This window comes from Jaculus jaculus, chromosome 14 (genome assembly GCF_020740685.1).
Source record: "Jaculus jaculus isolate mJacJac1 chromosome 14, mJacJac1.mat.Y.cur, whole genome shotgun sequence".
NCBI classification, from domain to species: Eukaryota; Metazoa; Chordata; class Mammalia; order Rodentia; family Dipodidae; genus Jaculus; species Jaculus jaculus.
Window position 1 is genome coordinate 28,408,481 of NC_059115.1, and position 20,489 is coordinate 28,428,969.

Here is a 20,489-nt window from a genome sequence, read left to right on the forward strand (position 1 = left end):
CTGAGAGTCACATGGAGATTAAGTCAAACACACGTGGGCTGTTGCTATTGACTATTAAGGGGCTAAAGTTATTCCAAAGTAATTTGGCTCTGACTTAAAATATTGTTTCTTTCTGTTATCTCAGGGGCTTCATTAGTCCATTTAGACATATCTGGGGAAGATGCAGAACTTCTAGAAAGTCTATTCAGCCTTATCTGAGGTAGATGATGCCCTTTCTGGGAACTTCAGTTCACACCCCCCATAGATTCATAACCATCCCACATTTTATATTGCATTTGGTCCAGCTCTAATGGTTCCCATAGTCTTTACCATGTTAAGATAGTTACAAAGTCCCAAGTCTCATCTGCTATTTAAGATTGTTTCTTAGCTGTGAGTCCTTTAAAATCAAAACAAGTTACATATTTTCAACATGTAAAGGCACAAGGTAAACATTTCCAACTGGTATAAGGCATAACAAGGAGAAATTGCAACAATTTAAACTCAAACATCAAGAAAAGATTGGCAGTTAAAGGGTGATATTATAACCAGTGACTGATAGTTCAGAATTTTCAGTTCTGCCGATCAACTGGAATGAGTAGCTAGGGTAAACATCTATGCTGAGTCAACAGCACTCCATTATATCCCTTACATTGTCCTGGTATTTCCAGAACATCTTCTTGTCTCCATGTAAACCATGGTCCCACTTCCAATAACCTTCACCAGCCACCTTATCAGGGTCATCATGTCCTGCCTCACACCACATTTCATCAGTGCTGTCTGGAACCATGGTGCACTTCATGTCTCATTCCATGAATTTTTCTTGCTTCCTCCTGAAACCAATACCAGCTGTGGTAGTTTGAATAAATGTCCCCCCCCCTCAATAAATTCAAAAGTTTATTAAAACTTCTTGGATGGAGGAGGTGTCACTTGGCCATCTAGCCATATGGTGTGGTGGTGGATTTTACATTCCAATCTAAAGATATGTCAAATGCCTGCCTGGAGTTTCTGAAGTGTGCTTGTTTCCTGGTATTGTTTTAGGGATTTGACATGTTACACCCCCACCCTGGTTCTTAAAGAGGGGGCCAACTTCTTCTGCCATTATGGACTTCCCCTGGATCTGTAAGCTTCAATAAATATCCCTTCCTCCATAACAGTGTCTGGTCTGGAAGCTCATCTCAGTGAACCTGAAGCTGTCTGTTATACCAGGTATGCAGGACATGGTCATATTCTTAATTCAGGGACCAAATAAACCATATCTTGAAGAGCAAGTCCCTTCTTTTCGGTCAACTCCCTATAAAAGAGTTTGCATTCTTATCATTTAGTTTTTCTGTCATGGGATCATGTCAGGCATTTTCTCCATTGTTTTAATGTGAAGCAATCTTCCTTAAGATTGCTAATGTCTTTGATAATAACCTAAAACAAGTCTTTGTGCTAATAATATTAAACTTGTTCAAAGTTCATCAATTTAAAATATTATACCTATCAGTTTCATATATTTAGCCAAGCACATCAGTCCACTATCATTTTAACCTTTATCAAACTCACTGTGCATGTGCAATAGAATGCAGTCAGCATTTATGCCAGTAGCCCAGTTCCAGTGAAGTCCTTTGCAGACTTTCCTTCCCTTTAGAAAGTTCATAAGCAATGCTTCCAAATATAATTTTCTCTGCATTTAGCATTTTCAAATTCTCACCAGAATAGTCAATAATCTTGGCTTACTACTCTGGAAAGCATCTTTACTTGCAAGTACCAACTCCATGCCCATCCCTCCAAAGCAAAAGTTACAAAAGAACAAGATCTACATGGTCAGATTCATTGCAGCAATAGTCTATTCTCTGATATAAATTCTATTACAGTCAGCATTGTTTCTGGGATGAACCTCCAGACAAAACACAGTTTATGGGAGGAAGAAGAGATTTATTGAAGTTTACAGATCAAGGAGAAGTTCCATAATGGCAGAAGATAGAGTTCACCTTTCACAGGTCCATACAGAGAGAAATACCACCAGCAGCACCATAAGCAAACAGACTCCACAAATCCCAGGCAGAACTCAAGCACTCTGATGTCTTTGGATTGGAAATTTTAGATCCACCCACAAACAAATTTCAGGACATGGCCCTTGGATCTGCCAACAGTGACACCTCTTCCAGTCAGACAGTAGGAAATCTAAGAAGTTTTAATAAAGCTCCAGAATCTACGGGAGTACATCCATTCAAACCACCACACCAAATTATTTTTGGTGGACCATAAGAGTTGTTTGATTTGTTATTGTTTAGATTTTTGCATTCTTTGTGGATTCTAGATATTTGGCCTCTGTCAGTAGTATAGCCAGCAAACTTTTTCTCCCATTCTGTGGGTAATCTATTGGCTCTGCTTATGGTACATTTGTGACAACACACAATCTCAGAAGAAGTGGAGGGCCTGTGAAGCTGTGCATAGAATACAATCTCATTTGCAGAATGAGGGATGTAGATTAAATAATCAGCAACCATTTTTTGATGCAAATATGGGAGTGATGTAAGACCTTTTCTTTTGTTTACCTGCCAGGTGGCCTCATAGCTCCTGAGATCAGATATTTGAGTTGTGAGCTTGGTTTTTAACAAATGTCTCTAATCATGCTATGTTCTGGAAGGTTTTATGGTCCACCAAGGTCAGTGATCTGAGGACAGTGAGTCATTTACCCTTCATTCCAGACCCTGATCCTTAGAGTTTGGAGTGAGCAGAAATCCTGGTTGGGTTGATGTTGGAAATAGGCAGGGCCCTGGGTTAAAGCAAACCTAAGCTGTCTGACATGAAGGCCCCAGGCTATGAAGAGGTCACAGCAGCCTGAACCTCCAGTCATATCTTGGGGACCAGACCAGCAGGAGCCCTCTCTCCCCCCATTCTCAAGGGTCACAATGAGCCTAGACCCCAGGATAAAATCTCAGACCCCTAGATCAGCAGGAATTAAGGCCACTTCCTCTCCAAGAATGGGATACCTGGACATTCAGAAAAGACTTAGGCTTTGCCCATAACCCTGTGACCTTTGGCCAGTTGCCTTTGAAACTCCTTATATGGTATCAGCCAGCAACCTTTGTACAGCCCATTCCCATGTACCATATATCTTCCCTTTACCATTGCCTATGTGCTGGAATGTATGTACTTATATGCGAATTAGCCATCAGCAAGAAACCTTGTATATCCAGTCCCCTTAGGACCCTCAACTGCTTATAAACCCATTTCCCTATTGATTAAACTGAGCTGTTCACAGAGACTGTCTCCCAAGAGTGATTCTTTCTCCATCGTGTGCTCACCATGGTTGCCTGGGCCCCTTCAGGGGAACCACAGCCAGACCCTGGAGGATCCAGGGACCCACAGGTTGGCAGTTGTTAAGCAGCATGGTGATTTTTGGTGTGGGTTTTTCTTTGGTCAGTCCTGAGGAAGGGGACACAGACATGAGAAGAAACAAGTTGTACCCATGGGGAAGAGGCAGGTAATTGTGGAAGGTGAGGGGCAAAGCAAGGGTCCCCCAGTAGTACTATCAAGCCAATTTGTTTGAACTCCTTTCTTTTGAAATGGCAGCCAGATAGCAGAGGACATTATCTGGACAGACTTTTTGGTATTTAGCTGTAGGACATTGAATTTATTAAAGTTGCTGTATTTCGGGCTCATTTATATATATGGAATCTGGGAAGAAGAGCTCAGTCTCTGGAAGGAGTAGCAGTGCATCTGAAGGAGAGGCACAGAGAGTGCATGAATTGAAAGGGTCCAGGAATATCTTTCAGCCCCCAAACCTAAGCTTGTTTCTAATTGTAATCATTGATTTGAATTAAAAAAGACTGAGAAAGATAATTATTAAACTACTATATTTATTGAGGGAAGCACAGAGCCAAAGAAAGGCACCCATGTGGCTAGAGATCCCACATGGAGGGTCTGGAAAATCCATGGAAAGAAAAGAGAGAAGAAAGTTCAAGGATCTCCTGCCATGTGTGGAGCTAGAGGGAGAAAGGAGCCATGTGGAGAGTAAGGGCTAGGAGGCTCTCCTGGCTGGGCACTGACCTGGACTCAGTCACCTCAAGCCCAACCAAGAAAAATCTCACCTACAAGTGGTCAGAGAGCTGAAAACATATTTATAATATTATAGTGGTGGGCTGTCTTCCAGCTCATGTGAACCAGAGGTACAGTTGATTGGCAAGGGGTAGGAGCTGCATCATGAAGAAGATAGCTCTGACACCAGGTTCCAGGGGCTGAACTTGATCAACCACAATGTTTAAATCTATGAAAGACCTCCCTCCCAAGAGGGGTCCTGGTTGTTTGTAGAAAAGCAAATCTAGGGAAGTAGACAAGAGATAAGAAGTTAGATCATCTTTAATTTCCAGAAAGTGCAGACTTTCCTGCCTTATTCTTACTTCCAGGGGTATAGTCACTAACTGTACCCCTTGTAAGGTAGGCATTTCTGAAATCATTTGGAGTAGGAGCTGTTGAAACAAACTGTATAACTACACAGATCAAAGAATTTACTTATGTGATTGGAAAATGAAAAGTACATTGAAGGAAATAATTAGGGTTTTAAGATTTCACATACAGGTGTATACCTATTAATATTAGCCCCAGGATTTCTGACCAGAGTCTGAGTTTGTTTTTTTTTGAGGGCTGTGGAAGCAACTTAGAAACTTTAATCTCATCTTGTTACTTTGGGAGAAGTGTTCTAGCAACATACTAAAGGGAGAAAACAGGGAGAAGGACTATCAAGAAGACTTATGACACATTGGCACCCTGAGATGGAGCTGTGTTGAAGAGCTTTAGGATCTGTGTCCTCTGAGGATATAGAAATCCAGATCTGGAAACACAGGGGGCTACAGAGGGGCCTATGAATACAAAATGATTATCAAGGAAAAATTGAGTCTGTTGCGCTATATGCAAAGAAGAGGCTAAACTGTCACTGCAAATAGGGATAAATTGACCTTTTTCCAATTTCTAACCCTTTTATTTTTTCTCCTAGTTTATTGTTTGGGCTAGGATTTCTAGTGTTATGTTGAAGAGCAATGGTAAGAGTGGGCAACCCTGTCTTGTTCCTAATCTCAATGTGTACTCCTTGAGTCTTTCCCCATTAAGTATTATTTGGGCTTTAGGTGCTTTATACATATAGCCTTTATTGTGTTGAGATGTAAACCCTCCATGCTTATTCTATCCAGTGTTTTGATCATGGAGCAATATTGTGTTTTGTCAAAGGGTTTCTCTGCATCTTTTGAAATGTGGTTCATGTGATTAAATATATTTAAGTGTTGTATTATGTTGACTGATTTCCATACATTGAACCATCCTTACATCATGGAGGTGAAGTCCATTTGATCAAGGTGGATAATGCTTTTGATGTGTTGAATTCAGTTTTTGAGGAGGTGAAAGACCTAGATAATAAAAATCTAAAAATTTTTTCAAAAGAGAAAGTGAGGAGGACTCAAGAAAATGAAAAGGCCTCCAGTGTTCCTGGATAGGTAGAATTAAGATTATAGAAATAGCAATTCTACCAAAAGCAATGTACAGATGTAATGTAATACCAATAAAAATTCTAGCATCTTTCTTCATAAAGGTAGAAAAAATGATCTCAGAATTCATATGGAATGGCAGCAGGCCTCAGATATCCAAACATAATTCTCAGCAAAAATATACCTCTGGAGGTATCATACCTGATCTAAAGCTATATTACAAAAACATAGTAACAAAAATAGAATGGTACTGGTATAAAAACAGACATATAGACCAAGGGAACAGAACTGAAGACCCAGACTTAAGGTCAAGTAGTTATAACTACTTGATCTTTGACAAAGGTGCCAATCACATACACTGGCGAAAAGATAGGATCTTCAACAAATGATGCTGGACAAAGTGGATAAGCATATGTAGAAAAATAAAACTAGACCCACTAATTTACCATAAATTAAAAATTATGTCCAAATGGATTAACGACCTCAACATAAGATCTAAAACTCTTCTTCTACTATAAGAAAATATAGAATGAACTCTCCATGATATAGGAGTAGGAAAGACTCCCTGAACAAAACCCAGTAGCCCAGAAAATTAAATAATCATTCAACCAGTAGAATCAAATGAAGGTAAAAATCTTTTGCATGACAAACATACCATAATCATACCTAATAGAATACCCATAGAATTGGAGAAAATTTTCACCACCTATACTACTGGCAGAGGATTGATATCTATAAACTACAAAGAAGTCAAATATCTATGCAATAAGAAATCAGACAACCCACTCAAAAATGGGGCAGAGAGCTGAATAGTTATATTTCAGAGGAAGAAATACAAATAGTTAACACACACTTAAGAAAATATTCGAGATCTTCCAGTTAAGGTGGTGGCATAGGTACCACACCAAAGCAGCCTGGAGGGTTGGGGGGGAGCCAAAAAAAAAAAAAAACCCAGCAAAATACATACTTCTACTAAAAAGTGAAGTGTATAGGAAATTGAAATGGCAGCATAAAAGTAAGAGAGGTCCAGAGCATCCAGAGCCCACACAGGCTGGCAGGAGCAGCTCTAGCAGGTCCACGGGACTGCAGCAGTGGCATGCCAGCCAGCTGCCAGGCTCAACTTGAGCCGAAGGAAAAGCCAGGTAAGGGGATTTTCCACTCACACTGGAGCTCTCTGCAAACTCAAGAAATGTGAAAGGAGAACGGCAGTTAACAATGGAGGAACAGATCACAAGGTAGAAGAACACGTGGAATAGCAAGAGAACTAGAGCAGCATAGGCAATCTCCCTTCCCCCACTGGCAGTGCCCAGCACCAGGGAACAGAGCAGCAGTCCACAGACCTAGCCATGCCTACTTGAACCAACAGTGGGACCCAAGCAGGAGCAGCATAACTGACACCAAAATTATCCCAAAAGGTAACTGGGATTGCACCAGGTCAGTACCCACCTAATAAGCCTGGTATATAGGCCTGAACCAGAAGTGCTAATTGCACATTCCATATCAGGATAAATTTTATGTAAAATCTGGTGGATGGTCAGATTTTCCATTCTTAAATGAGCTGTATTTTGGGCTTGTTATTTGTTGCTTCTTGATTTATAGTGTCTTAGTTTCCTCTTCTTTTATACATTAGGGAAGGGTCTCACCTGGTCACAAGCTGATTTGGAACCCACAACAGACCAGAAATCTTAACCTCTTTGTTGTAAGGACTAAGGGAGTGGGTGAGGCACCACACAGCCTAAGGGACAGACAGAGGATCTTGTTGTCTTAATACCTACTCTTGGAAATACTCTGGGCTGTTTTTCATTGAAAGTATATATTGTCTAGTTAAATTTTAGAAACTATCTGTATTTGGTTCCACCCAGCCTACTTGAATACTCTCATAGCAGACAAATACAACACCTTTTGTAGATACTCTGAAAGTCTTCAGAACCACACCTAGCACCTTAAGCTCCTACCCTAAAGATATATAACATCAGATTGATTGATACATCTAATAATACCCAGCTAACTAGAAAATCAAATCATTAAATATTCCAGGATGCAATGTTATACATTATAACAAAAGAAACACCAAATATAAAGAAAATGTAAATTCACCAAAAAGTATTAATGTGGGCTGGAGAGATGGCTTAGTGGTTAAGCGCTTGCCTGTGAAGCCTAAGGACCCCGGTTCAAGGCTCGGTTCCCCAGGTCCCACGTTAGCCAGATGCACAAGGGGGCGCACATGTCTGGAGTTCGTTTGCAGTGGCTGGAAGCCCTGGCACGCCCATTCTCTCTCTCTCCCTCCATCTGTCTTTCTCTCTATGTCTGTCACTCTCAAATAAATAAATAAAAAATGAACAAAATTATAAAAAAAAAAGCATTAATGCATCAGAAATGACCTCCAGTGAGAATGAGCTAGAGGAAATGCCTGGGAAAGATTCCAAAAGAATGATTATAAATATGTTCAAAGAAGTCAAAGAAGAAATCAAAGGAATGAAAGAGGAAATCAAAGGAATCAAAGAAAACACAGGACATCAATTTAATGAAATAAAGAGGTCAATACTAGACATATAAAAGGAAATAGAAATAATAAAGAAAAACCAGTCAGAATTACTAGCAATGAAGAGCACAGTTAATGAAATAAACAACTCTGGAGAAAAATCTCACCAGTAGAATGGATGAAGGAGAGGACAGAATATCTAAGCTATAAGACCAGGTGGCAGATATAATACAATCCAACAAAGAGAAAGACAAACTAATAGAAAAGTATGAGTGGGGATTTCAAGATATTTGGGACACTATGAAGATATCAAACATAAGAAATCAGAGCATAATATAAGGAGAATAATTTCACTTCAAAGGCATAATTGGCATCTTCAACAAAATCATAGAAACAAACTTCCCCCAAATTGGCAAAGAGTTGCCAATGCAGATACAGGAATCCTTTAGAACACCAGCAAGACAAAACCTGGAAAGAACCTCTGCTCAACATATTATAGTCAAACTGCCAAACACATAAACTAAAGGAAAAATATTGAAAACAGTCAGAGAGAAAAATCAAGTTACTACAAAGGCAAGCCCATCAGGATTACAGCAGATTACTCAAAACAAACTTTAAAAGCCAGAAGGGCATGGTGTGATATATTCCAAATTCTGAAAGATAACAACTGTCAACCAAGGTTACTTTATCCTTAAAAGCTAGCCATTCAAATAGAAGGACAAATAAGGATATTCCACAACAAAAGCAAGCTAAAGGAGTATTTGAAGACAAAACCAGTACTTGAAAGAATCCTCCATGCTGAAGAAATAGAAAAGCACACATATACGGAACTGGGAAAAAACAAACAGTACTCAAATACTAGTTAACACAAGGGAGCAAAGGTAAAATTAGAAGAACTACAAAAAAATGGCAAAAATGAATACACATTTTTCAATAATATATCTTAATAATAATGGCCTTAATGCCCAAACCAAAAGATATAGGTTTGCAGACTGGGTTAAAAAGCAGGATCCTACAATTTGTTGTCTCCAAGAAACCCACCTCTCTATCTTAGGGTAAAAGGTTGGAAAATGGTGTTTCAAGCAAATGGACCTAGAAAACAAGCAGGGGTTGCTCTCCTAATATCTGACAAGGTAGACTTCAGTCTAACATTAGTCAAGAAAGAGAGGGAAGGTAACTTTATATTGATTAAGGGCACACTCCAACAGGAAGAATTTACAATCCTAAACGAATATGCACCTAACATGGGTGCCCCCAAATTCATCAAACAAACACTATTAGAACTAAGTTCACAGAAAACACCAAACAAAGGGGTGGTAGGTGACTTTAACACCCCACTGTCATCAATTGACAGGTCATCTTGGGAAAAAAATAAACAGAGAGGCATCTGGACTAAATGAGGTCATAAAAGGAATGGACCTAACAGATACATAAAGTACATGTCATGCAAATGCTGCAGGATGTACATTCTTTTCAGCAGCACATGGAACATTCTCTAAAATAGACCATATATTAGATAACAAAGCAAATCTTAACAAATTCAGGAAAATTGAAATAATTCCTTGCATTCTATCTGACTACAATGGAATAGAACTACAAAGCAATAGTAAGAATGGTTATAGAGCATACACAAAATCATGGAAATTAAACAACACACTACTAAATGATGAATGGGTCAATGAAGAAATCAAGAAGGCAATCAAAAAATGTATAGAGTCAAATGATAATGAGAACCCAACATACCAAAATCTCTGGGACACAATGAAGGATGTCTGAAGAGGTAAATTTATAGCTTTAAATGTCTATATTAAGAATTAGAAAGGTCACAAATAAAAGACCTAATACTTCACCTTAAAGCCTTGGAAAAAGAAGAACAAGGCAAACCAAAAATATGTAGATGGGAAGAAATAATAAAGATTAGTGCAGAAATTAATGAAATACAAACAACAACAAGAAAAACAATCCAAATAATCAATGAAGCCTAGTTTGTTCTTTGAAAGGATAAACAAATTGATAAACCCTTAGCGAATCTGACCAAAAGAAATTGAGAAGAGACACAAATTAATAAAATTAGAGATGAAAAAGGTAACATCACAACAGATTCCAGAGAAATTCAAAAATCATCAGTACATACTATAAAAACATATACTCTACAAATTATGAAAATCTGAAAGAAATGGATGATTTCCTTGATTTATATGACCTACCTAAATTAAATCAAGATGACATTAATCACTTAAATAGAGCTATACCAAGCTTGGAGATACAAGCCGTTATCAAAAATCTTCCAACTTAAAAAAGTCCAGGCCCAGTGGACTTGCTGCTGAATTTTACCAGACCTTCAGGGAAGAATTAACACCATTGCTTCTTAAGCTTTTCCATAAAACAGAAAAAGAAGGAATCCTTCCAAACGCCTTCTATGAAGCCAGCATCACCCTGATACCAAAACCAGGAAAAGATGGAACAATAAAATAAAATTACAGACCAATTTACCTCATGAACATAGATGCAAAAATTCTCAACAAAATATTGGCAAACAGAATACAGGAATAAATCAGAAAGATCATTCACTTTGAATGATCACCAATATGGCTTAATCCCAGAGATGCAGTGATGGTTCAACATATGCAAATTGACAAATGTAATACATCATATAACGCATTAAATGACAAAAAACACATGATCATCTCATTAGATGCAGAGAAAAAAAAATTTAAAAAATCCAACATCCCTGGGCTGGAGAGATGGCTTAGCGGTTAAGTGCTTGCCTGTGAAGCCTAAATACCCCAGTTCGAGGCTCAGTTCCCCAGGTCCCACGTTAGCCAGATGCACAAGGGGGCGCATGCGTCTGGAGTTCTTTTGCAGAGGCTGGAAGCCCTGGCACGCCCATTCTCTCTCTCCCTCTATCTGTCTTTCTCTCTGTGTCTGTCGCGCTCAAATAAATAAATTAATTAATTTAAAAAATATGTTAAAAAAATCCAACATCCCTTCATGATAAAAGTATTACAGAGCCTAGAAATAGAAGGAACATATCTTGACATAATAAAGGCTGCTTATGAAAAACCTAAAGCCAACATACTACTAAATGGGTGAAAACTGGAAGCTTTTCCACTAAAATCAGGAACAAGACAAGGGTGTCCACTGTCCCCACTTTTATATAATATAGTACTGGAAGTCTTAGTCATAGTAATAAGGCAAGAGATACACATAAAAGAGACACAAATTGGAAAGGAAGAGATCAAGTTATCATTACTTGAAGATGACATGATTCTATATATAAAGGACCCTAAAGACTCTACCAGCAAACTGTTAGAGCTGATAAACACCTACAGCCATGAAGTAAGATACAAAATAAATACACAGAAATCAGTAGCATTCCTATATGCTAACAACAAACACACAGAGGATGAAATCAGAGAATCACTCCCATTCACAACTGCATCAAAGAAAATAAAGTACCTTGGAATAAACCTATCCAAGGTAGTTAAGGATGTCTACAATGAAAACTACAAAACACTCAAGCAAGAAATTGCAGAAGACACTAAAAAATGAAAAAACATCCCTTGTTCCTGGATTGGAAGACTCAATATTGTGAAAATGGCAATCTTACCAAAAGCAATCTACACATTTAATGCAACGCCCATCAAAATTCCAATGGCATTCTTCACAAAATAGAAGAAACAATCCAAAAATTCATTTGGAAGCACAAAAATCCTCAAATATCTAAAGTAATACTGAGCAACAAAAATAAGGCTGGTGGTATCACCAAACTTGATTGTAACCTATAACACAGAGCCACAGTAACAAAAACAGCATGGTTTTGGCACAAAAGCAGACATGTAGATCAGTGGAACAGAATAGAGGACCCAGATATAAGTCCAGGTAGCTATAGCCATCTGATACTCAATAAAAATACCAAAAATACTCATTGGAGAAAAGACAGCCTCTTCAGTAAATGTTGCTTGGAAAACTGTAGAAGAATGAAAATAGATTCTTCTCTCTCTCCATGCACAAGAATTAAGTCCAAATGAACTAGAGACCTTAACATCAGACCCTAAACTCTAAAACTCCTAGAGTAAAAAGTATAGGAAACCCTTCAACATATTGGTCTTGGCAAAGGCTTTCTGAATATAACCCCAATTGTTCAAGCAATAATATCACAGATTAACCACTGGGACCTCATTAAATTACAAATATTTTGTACTGTAAAGGATACTGTGAATAAAGCAAAGAGGCAACTTACAGAATGGGAAAAAATCTTTGGCAGCTATATATCTGATAGAGGATTATTATCTTTGATATAAAAATAACTCAGAAAGTTAAATAATAAGAAATCAAAGAAGCCAGTTAAAAAAATGGGTTATGGATGTAAATACAGAGTTCTCAAAAGAAGAAATATGGATTGCATATAAGCATCTAAAAAATGTCTACATTCCTAGTAATCATGGAAATGCAGATTAACACTACATTGAGGGCTGGAGAGATGGCTTAGTGGTTAACTGCTTGCCTGAGAAGCCTAAGGACCCCAGTTCGAAGCTTGATTCTCCAGGACCCACGTTATCCAGATGCACCAGGGGGCACATGCATGTGGAGTTCATTTCCAGTGGCTGATGGCCCTGTCACACCCATTCTCTTTCTCTCTCCTTCTCTCTCTATAGCTCTCAAATAAATAAAAATAAATTAATTAATTAAAAAAACTACATTGAGATCCCATGTCTCTCCTGTCAGATTGGCTACCATCATGAAAACAAATGATCATAAATGCTGGTGGGGATGTAGAAAAAGAGGAACCCTTCTACACTCTTGGTGGGAATGCAATCTGGTCCAGCCATTTTGGAAATCAGAGTGGAGGTTCCTAACACAACTAAAAATTGATCTACCATATGACCCAGCTATAGCACTCTTAGGCATATATCCTAAGGATTCATCTCATTTCCTTAGAAGTACGCTCAATTCATAGTAGCTGCAAAATGGAACTAGCCTAGATGTACTTCAACTGGTGAGTGGATAATGTAGATATGGCAGATTTATACAATGGAGTTCTACTCAGTGATAGAGAAAAATCAATTTATGAAATTTGCAGGACAAAAGGGTGGATCTTGAAAGGATCATACTAAGTGAGGTAACCCAGGCCCAGACAGCCAAGTGCTGCATGTTCCCTCTCATATGTGGATCTTAGCTACAGATGATTGGGCTTCTGTATGAGAAGGAAAAAACTCAGTAGCAGAGGCCAGTAAGCTAAAAAAGAGATAGAAAGGGAAGAGAGGAGGGTATTGTATATACGTAAGTAGAAGAATAGATTAACAGGGGTGAAAAGGCCCAAACTGAGGTCAAGGGAAGAGAATGAGTAAAGGGAAGGTGGATGGAGGGCTAATCAAATCTAAGAGGATATAAATAAATCATATGGAATCCTCCATTTTTGGAAAATGGAACACTCAGGAGCCATAGATTGTTGCTAGAAAACGTTCAGTGCCAGAAATGGGATACCTTCCAGTGAGTTGTTGGCCAGGGAGGTCCCTGATGCCTAAAAAATCATTTTAGGCTATTGCTGAGGCCCTTGGTTTCCCACCAGGCATCGATAGTAAGACCCTATTGCTGAAGACTCCACATACTTGGGCTACAAGGCCAATGAGAAATCCTGCTGGAACTGAGCAGAGAACCTCCTCCATGTAGACCAGCTGACAGAAAGCTGGAAGAAGCCATTCTACATGTAGTTCAGTGGGGGAAAGATATACCACCAATGAAGAAACTCAACAGTGGAGACTGCAAGCCTTATAATTGGCCAGCCAGGCCAAATGAGCGAATAGGTGCAATAGTGGCACATCTATCATGGTGGAAATCAACTGCCTTCCATTGGACTGGAGGCCTGCTCCATGGGAAGGAATACATCCCTGATACTGAAAACTTAAAACAGGGGTGGTCATGAGCCCTAGGGGTGTAACATTTGCTGATGTCTGGATAAATGTATATACTATGCTTATCAAACTGCCCAGTAAGTACTTCTCTTAATATTCATACCCTTATATTAATGCTACTCTCACTTTGGGTAGAGAATCTTTTCAGATGGCAGTTATTTTAGGTTGACTCAGTAGGTACCATAGTGGTGGAAAGAAGTGACTGGAATACTGAGTAACATCTTGATCATAGCTTCCAAGTCTCAGGGTCTAATGCGGAAGAGGTGGCAGAAAGAATGTAAGAGCCAAAGGAAGTGTAGGACTCCTTACAACAGGCTCCCTCCAGACATAAAATGGCCTGGATATCCATGATCTCATAGTGCTTGACACTACATACACAAGACCATCATAAGAGGAGGAAAAGACCATGACATCAAAATAAAAGAGAGACTGATTTAGATGGGGAGGGGATATGATGGAGAATGGAATTTCAAAGGGGAAAGGGGGGGGGCAGGGAGGGTACTACTATGGGATAATTTTTATAATCATGGAGAATGTTAATAAAAATTGAGAAAAAAAAATTCAACATCCCTAACCATCAGGAAAATGCAAATTAAAAGCAACTATGAGATTCCACCTTATTCTAGTAAGGATGGTAATCATTAAAAAATCAAATGACAACATATGTTGGTAAGGATGTGGAGAAAGAGATACCCTCATTCACTGCTGGTTGGAATGTAAACTTTTGCAACCACTGTGGAAATCAATATGGAGACTCACAGCGAGAACATGAAACACAGAGAGAACAGATAGAACACAGAACCTGGAGAGTCTTGACTAGAATCCAGAAGAGAGCCAGACTCTAGACAGTAAGTCCATTAGCTACCTGGGAAAAGTGACCAAAATGGTCTAGCCAGGGGTCAGAAGTAAACACCCTGAAAACATGTATACACCAGTGTAATAATGGCACAAGCATTGGTGGGTAACCAATAGTTTTCTGACTGGCTAAGACAGCCACTCATTGGAAAGGACACAATATCTGGAATTGGGAACCAGGTCAGAATCATCTCCAATGTCAACTTCCCAGTAGTCTTTGGCTAAAAGTAGGGCTGTATCCATCAAATTCTCACTAAATTATTAACATTTATCCCATTTGACCTATGTTGACTTCACTTTCCATTGGTGAAATCTGATTTTCTTTTTCAGAAGGTAGAAAGACCTAAGGAGATAAACTACCCTTCACACTTCAACCAAGCCCCAGCTGAAACCACAGAGGAATTGGAGAGATGAGCAAGAATGCAGCTTCCATGGTGAGCCTGACTATCAGCACTAGGGTGAAGGTGATAGACTGAGGATACTCAACATTTAACAAGGCAGAAATCCAGAGTCTTCTAAGAGCTCGTCACTGAAGTAGACTTGAATCACTCCCACAAGCTCACAATCTCAGAGAAATTTGCAGAAGAAGGGCAGAAAAATTGTAAGAGCCACAGATTAGTACATAATTCACAGAGGCATTGCAACAACAATTGACTGCTGCTCCCACAAAGCATAACCCACAATCCCAAGGGGAATAACTACAACCCACTGAGGAGGGCTCCCAATAGAATGGTAGCATAGAAGAGAGAAAGGATGGTACCAACACATGATGTATCCATGCTCAGTGTGTTTAAAAAAAGGAAAAAGAAGAGGCCTAAGTGTAGGTGTGAAGTAGCCCTATCATAGAGGGGAATAAATTATATGTCACAGACTGGATAGGTTTAACTTAAAGGAAGTAGAGCTGTAAGATTTTTTTGACTTGCAGCCACAGATATCCTAGCTTGTCACAGCAAAATGTCAGTCATATACAGAAAAATAATATTATTGGCCATTAAATAGACTAATATAGCCCAAAATATCATTAGCTCGGGACTGGTAATGTTTATTTTTTTCCAGTTGTTGCAGTCTATCATTGAAATTCTAATCACAAGGTGTGGCTTCTGCAAGCCTCAGTCTTTGGTTCTTATTTGTGCATATGGCAGGCTGTGGTCCCACATGGCTTTTATGAACAGGCAAGGTGGTAGCTCTTCAGGAGAGTGATATTTATCTGAGTCATTAGGAAAGAAACACCTCGGTCATATCAAATGTTAGCCATTATGATCTAGTTAATATCTATGTATGAATTTTTTCTATGTGTCATGACATCTACAGGTGACATGAAGATTATATCTAAGGTTGAAAAATAATAACATAGATGGTAGCTAAGGAAGAAGGAATTGTTAACTTGGCAGGAAGTTAATTGGAATTTTTGGAAATATAAAAATTTGGCTCAGGTAAGATAGAAAGTATAAGAATCTTGCTGGGCGTGGTGGCGCACGCCTTTAATCCCAGCACTCTGGAGGCAGAGGTAGAAGGGTTGCCATGAGTTCAAGGCCACCCTGATATGACAGAGTTAGTTCCAGAGGTCAGCCTGGACCAGAGTGAGACCCTACCTCGAAAAACCAAAAATAAATAAATAAATAAATAAAAAGAATCTTGTATTGAAGCAATATTTGAAATATGTTAAACAATTTTAAACTTAAACACAATAGATCTTACTAAATTAACTAATTTTTAAGTTCAATTATCAGGTTCAAAAGTTTTTTTTGTAAGTCCTTAATATAGAAAGCTTATAGTTTTTCCTTTCTTGGTTAAGAGATCAAAAGATCTTAGTTTTAGAGGAACCAATGACAGTTTGTTAGGCTGAAAAACCTTAAAGTCTGATTAATTCTACAGGCACAGTAAATTTTTATATAATTAAACCAAGTTTTTTAGAATAAATTCATAGCAAACAAATAAAAGTTTTACCCAATACGAGAACATATAAAATTAGAACACTTAAGAAACCAATTGTTGTAAACATGTGTTTTATTAACAATATACAGGCTTTATCAGATGGAAAACATAGAAGCTCAGCATTTGGACATAACTTAGTTATCTCAGTCAGAGATTAAACAACTTTTTGCAATCCTATTAATCTATGAGCACATATTATATGTCTCTACTTAGGATCAGACTTATCATCAAGAGGCAATGGCCTGTTTTTTTTTTTTAAGGTTTCCAGGAACACAGAAAATTGGGCCTGTATTTTAATGTAAGTACAAAAAGAACCCAAGTTTTTGGAAGATAGATTGTGAGTTCAAGTCTGACTTTTTTAAGCTGAAGTAGGACAGTGAAAGAAAAAATTGTGGGGTGGTCTCTAGTCATGTTCACTTTTAGGCCTTAGAGAACAATAAAAAAGGGGGCCAGATAGACAGATTTAGTCTGTTATAGTACCCTTTGAGGTAAATAGGTGGATCTGTAAAGGTCCAGAAGAAAAACTTTCAGATAGAACCCACTTCAGAGAGAGAGAGAGAGAGAGAGAAAGAGAGAGAGAAAGGGAGAGAGAGAGAGAGAAGGGAGAGAGAGAGAGAGAGAACCTCCACTAAAGCTTCATAAATGGAGTGTATGGGTTGGAAAAACACTGATTGTGCTGAAGTACTCCATTCTTTACAATCCTCTGTTTGAAGTTTCCTGTGCTTGTAGAAGAAAGATATTTATGGTCTGTGAGCATTAAAGCATTCCTTTCTGTCAATAAAACAGGTTTCTGTCTCCCAAGATAAGGTAGTTATACATTGTCTAAAAAAAGGACAGGCTGAGACTTCCGGTTAAGATGGTGGCTTAGGTACAAGCCAAAGCAGCCTAGGGGGGAAAAAGGCCGAAAAAAACTCAGCAAAATACACACTTTTACTAAAAAGTAAGGTGTAGAGGAAATCAAAATGTCAGTGGAGAAGTAGAAGAGATCCAGAACCCACATAGGCCAACAAAAGCGACCCTGGTAGGTCCACCGACCATGGTGGTGGCAGCACACCAGAAAACTGCCAGGCTCGGCTCCAGCTGCAGGAAAAGCCAGGTGAGGGGAGCTTCCACTCACACCGGCGCTCTCCCAAAACTCAAGAAGCAACTCAAGAAGGGAGAGTGGCAGTGAGCAATGGAAGAGCAGATCAGATCACAAGGTAGAAGAACACGTGGAACAGTGAGAGAACCAGAGCAGCATCAGCTCCCTCCTCTCCCCCACCACCTGTGCCCAGTTCCAGTGAACAGAGCAGCGGTCCCAGGACCCAGCCATGCCAACTTGAGCCGACAGCGGGACCCAAGCAGGAGCAGAGTCCTGCAGCAACATCAGCAGCTCTGGCACCAGCAGCAATGGCCCCAGCAGTGGCAGATCCAGTAGTGGCAGGAGCAGCAGCTTCAGAGGCAGCAGTTGCAGATCCAGCAGCAGCAGCAGCAGAGGATCCAGCAGTGGCAGCTAAAGCAGCAGCAGCAGTGGAAGCGTTAGAAGCAGTGGTGACAGATCCAGCAGCAGCAGCTTCAGGAGCAACAGTGGCGGTTCCAGCAGTGGGGGTGCTGATCTGCAGGGCCACAGTTGCCAGGCTCGGTTTGCCCCGCATGACAGCCAGTGGCTAGCTTCATAAATCAGAACAGCAGCCCAATGACCCAGCCAGCAACTTGACTGAGACCGAAATCATCCAAAAAGGTAACTGGGATTGCACCAGGGAAGGGTCTTACTTGGTCACAAGCTGACTTGGATCCCTCAACAGACCAGAAATCTTAACCTCTTTGTTGATAGAGGAGCTGGTTGTTATAATAACTACTCTTGCATAAAAAGGACAGGCTGGCAGTCAGTTCCTATTTGTTTAACTTTGGTTGTAAATTGATACAGAAATTTTGTTATCTATTAGCTACCATAAAGGAATCTTCCTTGCTGCAGTTTCAGAAGAGGGAAGTGCAATATCTGTTGCTTCACAGAAAGTCTTAGATGCATTCATACATTTTATAGGTACATTGATTATACTCTATCCAGACTGATACAGGCTAGGAACAGTAGAAATATGACATGTTTTTAATAATTTGGTTCAACATAAATCACATATGTCATATCTTAACATTGATAAATATAGTCAAAACAGAAAATGTTTTGTGTTTTGTGAGTAAAGCCAAATTAATCAGTTTTCTAAAGATTTAAGTCTTAATAAATGTTCACAAGGCATTGTTAGAAGCAGGATTAAACTCTGGCATATAAACAAGTCTATGGTTATAGTAAGCATGAGCAAACATAAAGTCAGAAATATATCATAAACCTGGTTTTAGTAACTTCACATCATCTTAAGATCAGAACAATTAATGACCATGAATTTAGGCACAAATAAGGTCAGACCAGACTACATGAAACATAGAACACATAACATAACATGGCTGGCCAAAAAATAAAATAAACATGACAAATAACATGAAACATGAAGTAACATATTTTTCTGAAGATTTTAGTTTAATTTTTTCTTTGAGAAGTCTCTAACATGTGAGAGAGGCCTGTATGCCTTCTGGGGAAGCATGGAGTTGATGAGCAGATCTTAATGACTCCACTTGGAATCATAAGGAACAATCTATGTGGCCATTCTTTATGACTAGTAAAGGAAGGTCTACAAAGAAGAGAACAGAGTCTCCATCTCATTATATGGCTGTGGATTATAGGCAGATTTCTCTGGGAAAGCAAGTCATATTAGAGATCTTTAAGGAAGAAAAAGAGGCGGAAAAGAGGAAACCAGTGGAATCTGGAGAATAGGCTAGAGGCCATTCTCAAAGGCCAGTTTTACAGCTGCATTTTCAAGAGAAATAGGTTAATCACACTTAACTGCAGTTTAGGACTACACAGAGAGAGTGAGAGAGATTTGTCATTTGCATAGTAAAGTAGAGCTTTTGGTCATCTTCTTGTGGTAGAGCAAGACAGGCCACTAATAAGATCTGTTTAACAGGGTGTAAAGAAGGTTGTTCCCCCAGGAGAGCCTGGGTTGGAGAACAGAACTGACAGAGAAGAGGTCAGGGCTAGAAGAATGGAGCCAGTTGCCATTATAGTTTATGAAGCTATCAAGAATTTTAAGAATTTTGAAGCCAAGTGTTTCATTTTCAGGACAGAGGGAATAATCATTGTCCAATGTGTTTTGTGACCAAGCTGTATTGCGGTAAAAAATGAGGTACTTGGGTTATATTTCTCCATTTAGGCCAATAATTTTAAGATTTATAAAAGACAGCCCAACTGGTTGGTGGAGTTTTGGAAATTTGGGAACCCATGGAGAGTGACTGGAGCCAGGACATTTGTCTGAGAATCTGATCTGAAGACAAGGGGATTCAGAAGGAAAGCAAGTGTCCCCAAGCAATTGCTTCTGACCAGAGGCTCCCAGGGTAGTCATCCTAGGACAAAACAATGAAGTATGTCTGTCTTCCTAGGTACCTTATGAAGACAGACAACAGAGGCTTACTTGCCCCCTTCTTGGGCTAAAGATGGAGGGAAATAGTAAAGTGAATAAAGGGTGAAATGGGAGAACAAAAGAATGGAAACTTAGTTTAGTTTAATGAAAGCATCAATAAAGGGAGAAAGGTCACTCAGGGAACCAAGTTTTAGCACCACATGTTAGAATTTGGGATTGGCTAGTGTTGCAGTCAGGTTAGCATTGCTGATAGAAATCACCCAACCAAGAGCAGCTTGTGGGAAAAAGAGTTTTATTTTTGGCTTACAGTCTCGAGAGGGAAGCTCCATGATGGCAGGGACAATGATGGTATGAGCATAGGGTGGAGATCACCCCCTGGCCAACATAAGGTGGACAATAATAACAGGAG